Source organism: Aquarana catesbeiana, linkage group LG02 (assembly GCF_042186555.1).
Source record: "Aquarana catesbeiana isolate 2022-GZ linkage group LG02, ASM4218655v1, whole genome shotgun sequence".
Taxonomy (NCBI): domain Eukaryota; kingdom Metazoa; phylum Chordata; class Amphibia; order Anura; family Ranidae; genus Aquarana; species Aquarana catesbeiana.
Genome location: NC_133325.1, coordinates 545852142 through 545866443, shown reverse-complemented (window position 1 = coordinate 545866443; position 14302 = coordinate 545852142).

The following is a 14302-nucleotide window of genomic DNA, read 5'->3' as shown; positions in this document are numbered from 1 at the left end:
AGAAGTTCATCAATAGACACCCAGTGAGATCCACCACCTATAAAGATGTACACTTACCAAAAGTAAGCTTTAAAACAGCTTATATTGCAAATCCACTCAGCGGGGGCACCACCATCTGTAACATCTCAGGCAAACAGATGACCGGAACTCACTGTCCAGGGAAAGCGAATGGTCAGCAAGGGGAGCCCAAAGAAATGAAAAATGCATTCTCCATAGTGTGAATCCGTATAATCAATTTATTAAAATAAAGAAAGATTGCACTTACATAAGGAAGTACGATTTAAAAGCATGTATACAAAACAGCCGGCCAGCCTGCATGCACCCGTTCACAGTGGGATGGAAACGATGACGTCATCGTTTCCATCCCACTGTGAACGTCATCGTTTCCATCCCACTGTGAACGGGTGCATGCAGGCCGGCTGGCTGTTTTGTATACATGCTTTTAAATCGTACTTCCTTATGTAAGTGCAATTTTTCTTTATTTTAATAAATTGATTATGCGGATTCACACTATGGAGAATGTATTTTTCATTTCTTTGGGCTCCCCTTGCTGACCATTCGCTTTCCCTTGACGGTGAGTTCCGGTCATCTGTTTGCCTGAGATGTTACAGATGGTGGTGTCCCCGCTGAAGTGGATTTGCAATATAAGCTGTTTTAAAGCTTACTTTTGGTAAGCGTACATCTTTATAGGTGGTGGATCTCACTGGGTGTCTATTGATGAACTTCTAATCACCATTTGTGGATTTCATTGATCTCAAAGACTTTTTTTCATTAAGACACTATTGTATTTATTTTTTACCACCATTCACTTACTTATTTTATTTAGTTTTTTTTTTTTTTTTTTTATATATGTCACGTGTGGTATCCAGGCATCTTATTCTGGGTCGGATTATACACTGTGTCTTTGATTTTTTTATTTATTCAACTTATGGAATTAATTTTTCATATTGTTTAGATGACTGTTTTTCTCACATTCAATTTATCTGTTAGCGCGGTTCTGTTGATTACCTTGCTTATGTATTTTTGTTACCTACAAATTTGAACTGCAGCTTGGGTTATTGGGAAGCGCAATAATTGTGTATTTTCTGGTTTATTGCCGATTATGCCATTGAATTCCGTACTCTGGCAGCAGAGGTTGCGTGGAACAATGAGGCCCTTGTGGCTGCTTTTTCTCATGGTCTTTCGGATACCATCAAGGATGAAAAAGCAGCCCGAGATATACCCACTGAGCTGGAGAAGTTGATCACGTTTACCATCCTCATTGACTCCAGACTCAGAGAAAGACTCTCTTTTAAGGATCGCTTGCGGAAGCCTCCTGTACTTTTGTCTCTGAGCTTTGCAGTCCCACCCTTGCCTCCCTCACCTCCCATGCCTCCTGGTACCGAGTCGGTCAGTGAAGATGAACCCGTGCACTTACGCTTCATGCGACTCTCTGCGGATGAGAGAAAACTTAGGAGGAGGGAGAGATTGCGCCTTTATTGTGGCCAGCCCGGTCACTTTTTGAAGTCTTGTCTTGTCCTACCCGTCCAGGGAATGTCCGAACCTTGACGTCCTGTCATGGACAGACCTTAGGTGGCATTGTTTCGTCCCCAGTTATCCTGAAGGATAAGCCCCTGGTTTCAGTTACCCTTTATTGGGCTGAGTTGTCCGTCGAGATACAGGCTCTAATCCACCCTGGGGCTGCAGGCCTGTTCAAAGATGCTGCCTTTGTATCGAAGCACACGATTCCGCTGCAGCTGCATGACACTCCACTTGCCATTGAGGCTCTTGACGGTAGACCCCTACAGCCTGCCCATGTGACTCATGAGACTGTTGCCATAGGGGCTCTTCACCATGAGATAATCCAATTCCAAGTTATTTCCTCACCTAAGTTTCCGCTGGTTGTTGGTTATCCTTGATTAGAGACACAACCCCTCTTTTGATTGCTGAGGTTCTCTCCTGGTCGCCACAATGCAGTAAGACATGCTTCCAGAAGGTAGCCAACGTCCTGTGCACCTCTTCACTCTCCTCCCTGCTGGAGGAGTAACGTGATTTTAGCGATGTCTTTGACAAAGGTCAAGCTAATAGTTTGCCTCCACACCGGTCGTATGATTGCGCAATTGACCTTCAATCTGGTGCCATACCCCCTCATGGCTGGGTTTACCCTTTGTAGGTCTTGGAGGATAAGGCCATGGAGGAGTATGTTGCAGACGCACTTTCTCAAGGTTTCATCCATAAATCCTCCTTTCCTGCTGGCGCTGGTTTCTTCTTTGTGAAGAAGAAGAGTGGTAAACTGAGACCTTGTATTGGTTATAGGGGTCTCAATCATTTCACAAATAAGAATGCCTACCCGATTCCATTTATTACGAAGTTATTTGACCTCCTCAAGGGAGCAACGGTTTTCACAAAGCTTGATTTGAGAGGGGCATATAATCTCGTGAGGATTACAGAGAGCGACGAGCGGAAAACTGCATTTAATACCAGAACAGGCCATTATGAGTACCTCATAATGCCTTTTGGCCTTTGTAATGCCCTGATAGTTTTCCAGGAATTTAATAACGATGTCCTCTGAGATTTTTTGCAGTTATGTGTGTTGGTTTATCTTGACGATATCCTCATATTTTCCAAGTCCCTGGAGAGCAGGGACTCTTCAGACAGAAGTCTGTTGTGTGCTTCAGAAGCTAAAAGAGAACAATCTCTATTGTAAATTGGAGAAGTGTGAATTCCATCGTGAACAGGTTAAATTCCTGGGTTATTTAATTTCCACTGCTGGTTTTTCGATGAACAGTAAAATGAAAGGGTATTCAGCACTGACACATATAGACCATAACAAACAACCGAACTGCAAGCTAGCACTCAAGGTCAACTCAAATAATACCTCAAATGGACATGTATAGTGAAACTGTGCAGCGCAATTCTTGAGAGTCCATAATAAATGCCTAAATATATAAAAAGTCCAAATAAGTGCATGTGAAAACAGCACAAATTTATTCAGTGCAGTGAAGAACAAGACGATTTAACAGGTGATAGTGATCCCTTCACCTCATATATTCGACCTGACACAGGTCACAAAGCAGTAAGCAGATCACCAAGCAATAAACCCACACTCTGTGTAACGTCCTGGAATCAACACCTTTTGTATTTAATTTGTACTCCACAGCATATATAAAACAGAAGGAAAACGATCTAATGCTCTCTGTCTGTGTATTTATTTAAAAAAAAGTTTGAAAGCTACTTACATTCAGCAGCACTCAGATCCGAGTGCCGGCGTACAAGCATGTAATGTTATCAAACCAACAGGATGGCCGCGGGTGACGTCACACGTGATTCCTGACCCCCGTACGTGTTACATCCGTGGGCGGGACTTCATCAGCGTGGGGCAGGATACACGTAGACGGCCCGCGTTGTATATATGCTGTCATGGTAACCATCAATCAGCAAATCAGGCTTATTACGAGTGCATCAGTTGGTGTGGTGTACATGCTCGAATGCGACTGTGGTTTGCAGTATGTTGGTCGTACTTCGAGAGCATTACACGTATGAGTAGGTGAGCACATTAGTAATATCAAACGGGGAATCAAAACCCATAGTGTGTCTAGGCATTTTAGAATGTGTCACCAATGAGATCCCAAATGTCTGAAGTTCTGGGGGGAATTGAGAAGGTACATCCGCCAGCTAAGTCGCAGGGAATCTTTTTGGATTTATGAGACCAAGGTGATGTCACCTGCAGGGATGAATGTCGATTTTGATCTAAATTGTTTTATTTCCAATGGATAGGTGTCTGACTATCCGTTCTGGTTCCTGAACTTTGGCTATGTTTATTCTGTTTACCTTTTTTATTATTATTAAACAAGTGTGATTTAACTGTACTTATGTCTCAGTCTGATTCATGGTTTCTGACAGACGGTTGGAATGTTCCAAGTCTTATGTCCTTCAGCTGCCCCAGAGGCCTCCTGTGGTGCCTCCTAGGTCTCAATATTCATTCTTTCCTTCTACTCAACTTACTCTTCCAAAGCCTATACCTCTTATGAACCTCAAATTTTCCTCCAAGTGTTACCCACCACTTTCTCATTAGTCCACGCCTGGGCTTTCTTCCACTACTAAACCATATAGGCCGGGACCCATCTGACCCCTCATTGTAATAACAGAATTGTCGTTTCACACACACTGTTTCATCCACACCAAATTATGCCCTCCAAAATACAAATAAAACTAATAATACCTCTACTCTCATGAACCAGCCCAGTTGTCTAGCTAATGCCCACTGTCCTCAAGTAGCCCAGATTACTCTTCATATGGTAATGATACCACCACCAATTTCCATCATGCTGAATTTGTCACTAATCAGCCCACTGAACCCACTTCTACCATTCGCCCAGATGGTAATCTTGAGAAGAATGTTGCCATTTCCACCATCCCAGCCTGTTCTTTTTTTAGTACAGACCCTACCTCACTGTTCTGCAGGCATCTCAAAAAGAAAAAAAAAAGGAGAGGAAAACAAGGTGGGAAGCACAAAAAGATTAAAACAAGTAGCTCCTCTTCCACTGACACAGTAAAGGTTTTTACCCTTTCTACCCATGCAGTTTCACTTTAGAAAAAGGGTTTAATTTTGCCCCCACTCGCTTACCCAAATCATTCACACTGTTCTGTGAGTTACAATGCCTTGCAAAAGTATTCACCCACCTTGGCATTTTTCGTGTTTTTTTGCCTCACAACCTGGAATTAACATGGATTGTTTGAGGATTTGCATCATTTGATTTACCGAACATGCCCACAACTTTGAAGATGTTTTTTTTTTGTTTTGTTTTTTTTGTTTTTTATTGTGAAGCAAACAACAAATAGGACAAAATAACAGAAAAAGTCAATGTGCATAACTATTCACCCCGCTAAAGTCAATACTTTGTAGAGCCACCTTTTGCGGCTATCACAGCTCCAAGTCGCTTTGGATAAGTCTCTATGAGCTTGCCACATCTTATCACTGGGATTTTTGCCCATTCCTCCTTGCAAAACTGCTCCAGCTCCTTCAAGTTGGATGGTTTGCGCTTGTGAACAGCAATCTTTAAGTCCGACCACAGATTTTCTATTGGATTGAGGTCTGGGCTTTGACTAGGCCATTCCAACACATTTACATGTTTTCCCTTAAATCACTCAAGTGTTGCTTTAGCAGTGTGTTTGGGGTCATTGTCCTGCTGGAAGGTGAACCTCCATCCTAGCCTCAAATCACACACAGAGTAGTACATGTTTTGCTCAAGAATATTCCTGTATTTTGCAGCATCCATCTTTCCCTCAACTCTGACCAGTTTCCCAGTCCAGACTGCTTAAAAACATCCCCACAGCATGATGCTGTCACCACCATGTTTCACTGTGGGGATGGTGTTCTTTGGGTGATGTGATGCATTTTCTTTGATGGCCAAAAAGTTAAATTTTAGTCTCATCAGACCAGAGCACCTTCCTCCATACATTTTGGGAGTCGCCCACATGACTTTTCGCAAACTCAAAACGTGTCATTTTGTTTTTTGATGAAAGTACTGGCTTTCTTCTGGCCACTCTGCCATAAAGCCCAACACTATGGAGCGTACGGCTTATTGTCGCACTATGTACAGATACTCCAGTCTCTGCTGTTGAACTCTGCAGCTCCTCCAGGGTTACCTTATGTCTCTGTGCAGCCTCTCTGATTAATGCCCTCCTTGCTCGGTCCGTGAGTTTTGGTGTGCGGCCGTCTCTTGGCAGGTTTGCAGTTGTGCCATGTTCTTTCCATTTGGTCATGATAGATTTTATGGTGCTCCTAGGGATCTTTAGAGATTTGGATATCTTTTTATAACCTAACCCTGACTTGTACTTCTCAACAACATTGTCCCTTACTTGTTTGGAGAGTTCCTTGGTCTTCATGGCAGTGTTTGGTTAGTGGTGTCTCTTGCTTAGATGTTGCAGCCTCTGGGACCTTTCAAAAAGATGTGTATATGTAATGATCATGTGACACTTAGATTGCACACAGGTGGACATCATTTCACTAATTATGTGACTTCTGAAGAAAATTGGTTGAACCAGAGCTTTTTATGGGCTTCATAACAAAGGGGGTGAATACATACGCACATGCTTATTATCAGTTTTCTTTTCTGAAAAATAGTTTTATGTATCTATTTTTCTAATTTTACTTCACCAACTTAGACTATATGTTCTGATCCATCACATATAATTCAGATTAAAAAAAACATTGAACTAAAGGCCGTAATGTAACAAAATAGGTAAAAAGCCAAGGGGGGTGAATACTTTTGCAAGGCACTGTAGGTCTAGACTTTGACTGGGCCATTCTAATACATAAATATGCTTTGATCTAAACCATTCCATTGTAGCTCTGGCTGTAAGTTTAAGGTCATTGTACTGCTGGAAGATAAATCTCCGCCTCAGTTTCAAGTCTTTTGCAGACTCCAACAGGTTTTCTTCTAAGATTGCCCTGTATTTGGCTCCATCCATCTTCCCATTAACTCTGACCAGCTTCCCTGTCCCTGCTGAAGAAAAGGATCCCCACAACATGATGCTGTCACCATGTTTCACGGTGGGGATGGTGTTTTCAGGGTGATGTGCAGGGGTAAAAAGCCAGGGGGGGGTGAATACTTTTGCAAGGCACTGTACATCAGTTTACATGTAAGTTAACCCTAAAAAGGTACTATTGCATTAAACGACAATTTACTTCTCTAGCTGGTGCTTCCAGTTCTGGCCCTGAACCTTCTCCTGATCTGTTGAATGAGGAAAATTAGTCTGCATTACACATATTAGAGGAATTATGTTCTGATTCTCCTGTTTCTAGGTCGACCGATTATCATTATCCCTTTGATTTTTTGCAGGCCCCCATAAAACACACTGATTTCCACCCACAGTCTTCTTTTTATCCTGCCCAAGTTAAAGAATCTTTCATGGATACCTTTTACCATGTCACTTTTTTAGACATTTTGAAATTATGTTCAGATGCACATTCCTCCAGCGGTAGCACCCATAATCTCACTGGTCCTCAGAAAAAAAAGCTCTTAGTACTCTTGCTGAGAATAATGAACATATCATCAGACAAGCTGATAAAGGGGGCAGTATTTTCCTTCAGGATTAATATAGTCTACCTTGTGGAAGCCTTTCAGTTGCTCTCCGATTTTCCACTTACCTCAAGCTTCCACATGATCCACTACCAAGTTTTCAGGTGGAGCTTAAATCCCTATTAGATTCTGCCCTGCTAGATTAAGTCATTAACAAAGGAGAATACATGTTTATGTATAGGTAATTTTTTAGGCATCTCTATTTTTATCATTTACCTAAGGTGCACAAAAGTTTTACCAATTCACCCAGCAGGCCAACTGTAGCTAGTATGGAGAGTGTCACCAGTAGGCTCTCTCAATACATTGATTGCTTCCTACAGCCCATGGTGCAATCTTTGCCTTCATACGTCAAGGACTCATTACAGCTAAAGGACATTCTGAGAAATTACCACTGAGAACCCTCTTACATTTGGCTGTCCTTTGATTTCCAATTTTTATATACTTCTGTAGCGCCCACCTGTTTAGGTGAATGTTATAATAGAGAGTTAGGTGTAGAAATAGGCCAAAAAAGCCAGTGTTTTACCCTGCGATGTAAGCTGGTGGGTTTAATTGGCATGGGAGGTTTACTAGAGTAGAGGAGGGTGTGACCCCCTGCACTCTGCTTGTGACAGTTTCCTCTATTTTCTGTGTTTTTACTTGGAGGATGGGAGGAATACAAGTGAGAGTGACAGGCAGTTTTGGGAGACTCCTCTGGACCAATCAATAATTTGTTTGGGCAGAGGCGGGACTTCTTTAAAAGGCTTGGTCACATGCTTTCTGGGGTTCTTGTGGGAGGATGTAGGATCCAGGAGGATTCGTGTGGGTGATCTCCCCTGCGGGGGAGGGGAAGCATGCTATGGAGGAGAGATGCAGATGGTGAAGAGACTGCAGGAAATCCTTCTTAACGGTTGCCGTTACTGACACACAAGGACTGGGAGAGGATCTTCTATGTGCGACATGGATGATCACTCAGCGACACATGTGAGTGTAACCCAGGGGAACAGTACTTCTGAGAGACTTTATAGGGATTAGTGTGCGGGTTCAGGAGAACAGAGCTGGGCCTTAGAGAACTAATACCCTGGGGAAATCCAGAAAGTCATCTCCTGAACTTTATTCAGAGTATCGTTCATGGAGTTACAATCAGATGGACGGTGCAGTCAGGAAGTGGTGGCTAACAGGAGGAAGGAAAGATGCATTACATTATGAGAATTCATGCCAGATAGAAGCTTCACTAATGGGGGTTTCGTTTATTCTGGATTCAAAGTTGTGTTTCTCATCACTCAAAAAGATGCATTACCTTATGAGAATTCATGCCAGATAGAAGCTTCACTAACGGGGGTTTCGTTTATTCTGGATTCAAAGTTGTAATTCTCATCACTTAAAAACACTGGAGGTTATTCAGAGCGACTTTCCGGTGTAATGCAGCATTTAACATGGAACCGCAATAAAGATGTACATAGTTCAACCCATTACATTGGGGGTAATGGAAGGCACTTCAGGGAAGAACAAACTTTTAGCTGCTCCTACGGGAGTAGGGCGCTTCACTTCTATCTCACATGCAGTTGCCCTCACAGCCCTCAGTTTCTTTCTCACCAAGGAGTCCCATCTGCATCCTGCACAGGCCCAGTTCATTTTGGAGGATACTCGCTATTTTTTGTAACACAATTATTTCTCTTTCCAAGGTGATTTTTTCCTCCAGATATGGGGGGACGGAGATGGGAGCCTCATTTACTCCCTGTTTTGCCAATCTTACACTTAGCAGGGGGGAAAAGTCCAGTATCTGGAGGAACAATCCGTTTGCTGGCCATATCGGATGATATATTGACAATATTATTGTCATCTGGGATAGCCCCCCCTTCCTCGGTTGTATCTTTTGTCCAACTTTGGTTTTCCTTGACCTTGAACTAGGCCATACCAATGGGCAAATTACATCCAAGACGCATTTCAAACCCAACTTAAGGCAACTCTTATCTTCATTCCTATAGTTGCCATCACCTGAGGTGGATTAACAACATTCCTAAAGGACATCTTTGTTGGAACTGTACACTTGATCAGGATTATTTTTCCCAATGTCACATCCTCAAACACAGATTTCTGGAAAAAGGTTTCAACCCCAGCTTAGTTTAACAATCCTTAAACCCTTTCACTGCCAGGTCTGTACGGCGTACGGACCTACAACACGCTTGGAGCTAGCCAGGTCCATATGGACCTCATTTCTCTCTCTGCTATAAGCTTATGGTCACTTCAATGACTATAAACTTATAACAGAAGGTCCATATGGACCTCATTTCTCTCTCTGCTATAAGCTCATGGTCACTTCAATGACTATAAACTTATAACAGAATTGTTCAGCAGACTCTGCTGAACAATTCTATAACTCTGATCAGCGCCGGATTACAATCTGCTGATCAGAGTTATTAACCTCAAAAGTGACCACCTCCCACCCCAATGCCGCTGGTTCCCTGTCCCCAGACTCTCCACCTCCCACCGCTCTCTTTCACCTAAAACTGCCCCCCCCCCCCCACTCTCCTTTCCTATCCCCTTCATCCCCTTTCTTCCCCCCACACCCGATCCAACCCCCCACAAACCTGATCCCCTGCAGCTTCCTTTAGAAGCCGGCATTCTTCCTCTGCCACTCCCACCAGCTTCAGGTGCTTAAAGGGGATCACAGTATGTTTCCCCCACCAATCTTAGCACCCCTCTGTACTGACCCCTGATCCATGCCTGCTCCAAGTGGCATCCCTCTTTCTCCTCCTGCCACCTGCAGCTGCTGACCGGCACTTAGCTTCGGCAAGCTGTCAGGCTGGAGAGCACGGAGGGGAGGGCAGTGCAGGTGAAGTTGGGGCTTGGGAGGACTTGGTAAACATGTGTTTACCAGCCTCCTCCCTGTAGTACAGCGGACATAGGCAGCGATCACTACCGATCACTCCTATGTCCACTGACAGCTAATTATATTAAACCGAATATCAGACTGTCAGTTTATGAATGAATAAGGAATCTCTATACAGACTCCTTATTTTATTCATGTAAAGTGCTGCAGAGAAAGGAACTTTCTTCAGTCCCTTTCTCTGTCTCAAAAAAAGAGATATGGGGATCTGTTTAGACCTCTGATATCTCACCAAAGACCCCCCCCCAAAAAAAAAATAAAAAAAATAAATATATATATATATATATATATATATATATATATATATATATATATATATATATAACAAAATATCATTGTAAAAAAGCTAAAAAAGTAAAAAATAAATTAATTAAAAAACATGGAGCGGACTCTGTCAAGCAGATCCGCCTGCTCAGCGGGGTATTGGTCTGCTGATCCCCACTGAGCAGGTGGATAACAGGTCCACATCCACTGTTCTCTGGGGCAATTGGATGGAAGCGAACCACCTGTCCATTTCCATTTGATAGCATCCAATCGGCTAGATGGATGGGGAATGGGATCCACATCAGTCTGTTTTTAGTGGACCGGATCGGATCGAATGCAGGTGGGTGAAAATGAACACATGTCCATTTAATTCAGTCTCAACATAGAGAATAATGGGTGGTCCGATTGGGCCGCCTGAAAACTGGACAGATAGACCCGGTTGGTCTGCTTGTGTAAAAGGGGACTAAGGCCTTGTTAACACAGGCCTAGGCATACACAACACACCTTTACAGGGATGCACAGGTGTTCTGTGCATCTCTGTGCAGGCAGTCCCATTGATGTAATATGGGATGTAGCAACTGCATGAACAGAGCCGTTGCTCCCAATTCAACATCCATGTAGGTCTGGATTCATGTCCCTGAGCTTACACTGTCTGTGTTTGGGGTCGTGCACCCACACCCACACACATGTCAGATTGGGAACAGCAGCTATGCCTGTGCAGCCGTTGTATCCAAATTGACATAAATGGGACTGCCTGTATGTTGATGCACATAACACCTGTGCATCCCCGTGCGGGTAAACATGGCCCAAATTCTAAAAGCTGTGAGTGAAAAATGGTAACCTCCAGTAAAGTAAATTGTTTTTATTTTTCAGTTTACGTACCTTCAGTTTTAACAATTTAACAAAAAGGTGCAATTTAAAATGTACAAACATTTGTTATTTATTACCTCGAAAAAGTTTTAACTTTTATATTTAGTAAGAATTTAGCAGGAATTTTGTAAATTTTGTCATGTATGATGCCACTATTATGATTTTAGTGTATTTTTAACGAAAATATTGGTTTGATAAACATTTGCGCAAATATCTTGGTGCCTTAAAAATCAGTAGCACTTTCCTTTTATTCTACTGGCCATGTGCTTTCAGAAAATATATGGTTTGGGGGGTCTTTTACAAACTCTGAATCTTGTAAGTGAAAAAGGAAAACCTCTAGATTTTTGGAGAAATGCGTACGTCCGATTTTCACTATTTCTCAAAAAGGCGCAATTTTAAAATGTCCAAATATTTGTTATTTATTAACTCAATACAAGTTTAGCTTTTAGAACTTGAAGGAACATAGCAGGAATTTTGTAAAATTTGCTGTATTTGTTAATAATGATTTTAGTGCATTTTTAGCGAAAATATTGTTTTGGTAAACACTTGCGCAAATATCGTGGGTCTTTTAAAAACTCTGAAAGCTGAAAGTGAAAAATGAAAACCATCAGATTTTTAGAGAAATTTGGTTATATTTATAGTTTTGTGTATGTTCAGTTTTCACCATTTCGCAAAAAGTTGCAATTTAACCACTTCAGCCCCGAAGGATTTTAGCCCCTTCCTGACCAGAGCACTTTTTGCGATTCGGCACTGCGTCGCTTTAACTGACAATTGCACGGTCGTGCGACATTGTACCCAAACAAAATTTGCATCCTTTTTTTCCCACAAATAGAGCTTTCTATTGGTGGTATTTGCTTGCCTCTGCGGTTTTTATTCTTTGCGCTATAAACAAAAAAAGAGAGACAATTTTGAAAAAAAACGCAATAATTTTTACTTTTTGCTATAATAAATATCCCCCAAAAATATATAAAAAACATTTTTTTTTCTCAGTTTAGGCCGATATGTATTCTTCTACATATTTGTGGTAAAAAAAAAACTGCAATAAGCGTAAATTGATTGGTTTGCGCAAAATTTATAGTGTTTATAAAATAGGGGATAGATTTATGACATTTTTATTATCAATTTTTTTTATTAGTAATGGCAACGATCTGCGATTTCTATCTGGACTCCGACATTATGGCAGACACATCGGACATTCTTGACACTATTTTGGGACCATTGTCATTTATACAGAGATTGATGCTATAAAAATGCATTGATTACTGTGTAAATGACACTGGCAGTGAAGGGGTTAACCACTAGGGGGCAGTGAAGGGGTTAAGTGTGTCCTAGCTGTTAGCGGGCTGGGCTTTAACACACAGGACATTGATCACTGCTCTCGATGACAGAGAGCTGTGATCTCTGTCCTGTCACTAGGCAAAATGGGGAAATGCTTTGTTTACAAAAGCATCTCCCCGTTCTTCCTCCCCGCGACATGATCGCGGGCACCCGGCAGACATCGAGTCACCGCCGTCGAGACACTGCTTCTTAAAGGGCACGTACCTGTACGCCCTTTTACCTACCAGTGCCATTCTGCCAACGTACATCAGCATGCGCTGGTCTGCAAGCGGTTAAAATATACAAATATTTGTTGTTTATTAACTCAATACAGGTTACTCTTTTAAATTTAGTAGGAGTTTATCAGGAATTTGCTGTGTTTTTGTATTTGCTAATAATGATTTTAGTGTATTTTTAGCAAAAATATTGCTTTGGTAAACATTTGCACAAATATCGTGGGGCCTTAAAAATCAGTAGCAAATTCTTTTTATTCCACTGGTGATGTGCTTTCAGAAAATATATGGTTTGGGGGGTCTTTAACAAACTCTGAAAGCTGAAAGTGAAAAATGAAAATCTTCAGGTTTTTAGAGAAATTTGGATATTTACATTTTTGCGTATGTTCAGTTTTCACCATTTTGCAAAATGGCGCAATCTAAAATGTACAAATATTGGTTATTTATCAAGTCAATACAGGTTAGCTTTTATATTTAGTACGAGTTTTGTAAAATGTGCTGTGTTTTTTTCTGCTAATAATGATTTTAGTGTATTTTTAGCGAAAATATTGTTTTGATAAACATTTGTGCAAATATCATCGTGCCCTAAAAATCAATAGACCTTAATTGTATTCAACTGGTCATGTGCTTTCAGAAAATATATGGTTTGGGGGGTCTGTAACAAACTCTGACAGCTGTAAGGGTAAAAATAAAATAGCAATGGAAAAAATGCAGAAAATGGCCTGGCCAGCTAAATTTAAAAGTGGTGCACAGGGCCTGGCAGCGAAAGTGTTAAAACAAGTGTCACTAGCCAGATTAGTGCCGTTAAAACAGAGACTACCTCAGGGTCCTATATAAAATTTATAACCCAGTTTCACTCCCGTTTCAAACATATGGAGAAGGTCATTGCAAGACACTGGAGGATACTTTTGAAGGACCCCCAGTTGGGGCCGGTTCTCCCAAACAGACCTAAATTTGTCTATAGAAGGGCTCCCAATGTGAAAAACAAAATTGCCCCTAGTAAATTACTATCCAGCAATATGCCCTCCTATAGTGGGGATGTTTCAATGTAAAAAACTAAAATGCAAGATGTGTAAATTTGTCAACCACCGCAAAAAGAGTTTTACAGATAACAAAAGAAAAACATATTTGATCAGTTCCTTCTTCTCCTGTTCCACAGATTTTGTTGTATACTTTCTCTCATGTCCCTGTGGTCTCCTCATTGTAGGCAGGACTATTTGTACAGTTCGGGTACATTTTGGTGAACACAGGAGACTCATTGAGGAAGGCAGCACTGATCATAATGTTTCCTGCCATTTCAAATACACTCATGATTGCTCCACCAATGGCCTTCGAGTTTGGGTTTTGGAACTAAATGCCCCCTGAGACTCTGTGGCAGAGAGATTTCATGCCCTCTCCCGCAGAGAAACCTTTTGGATTTATCATCTGAATACTCTGGCACCAGGAGGCCTCAATGAGGAACTTGAGGTGCATACTATTTTGTAGGGAGTACCCCATTCCCTCTCTGTTCTTTTACATATTTTAATTTTGGTAAATAATCCCAGCTTCAGTTATCATGTACTTTTTGCTACAAACCATTCAGTCTCATTGGACTAGAAATGCGTATCAATTGTGCATTTTTTTCTCTTTCATTTTTACATAAGTGCATATATTTATTTTCTACAGATATTTATTTTTATACATCACTT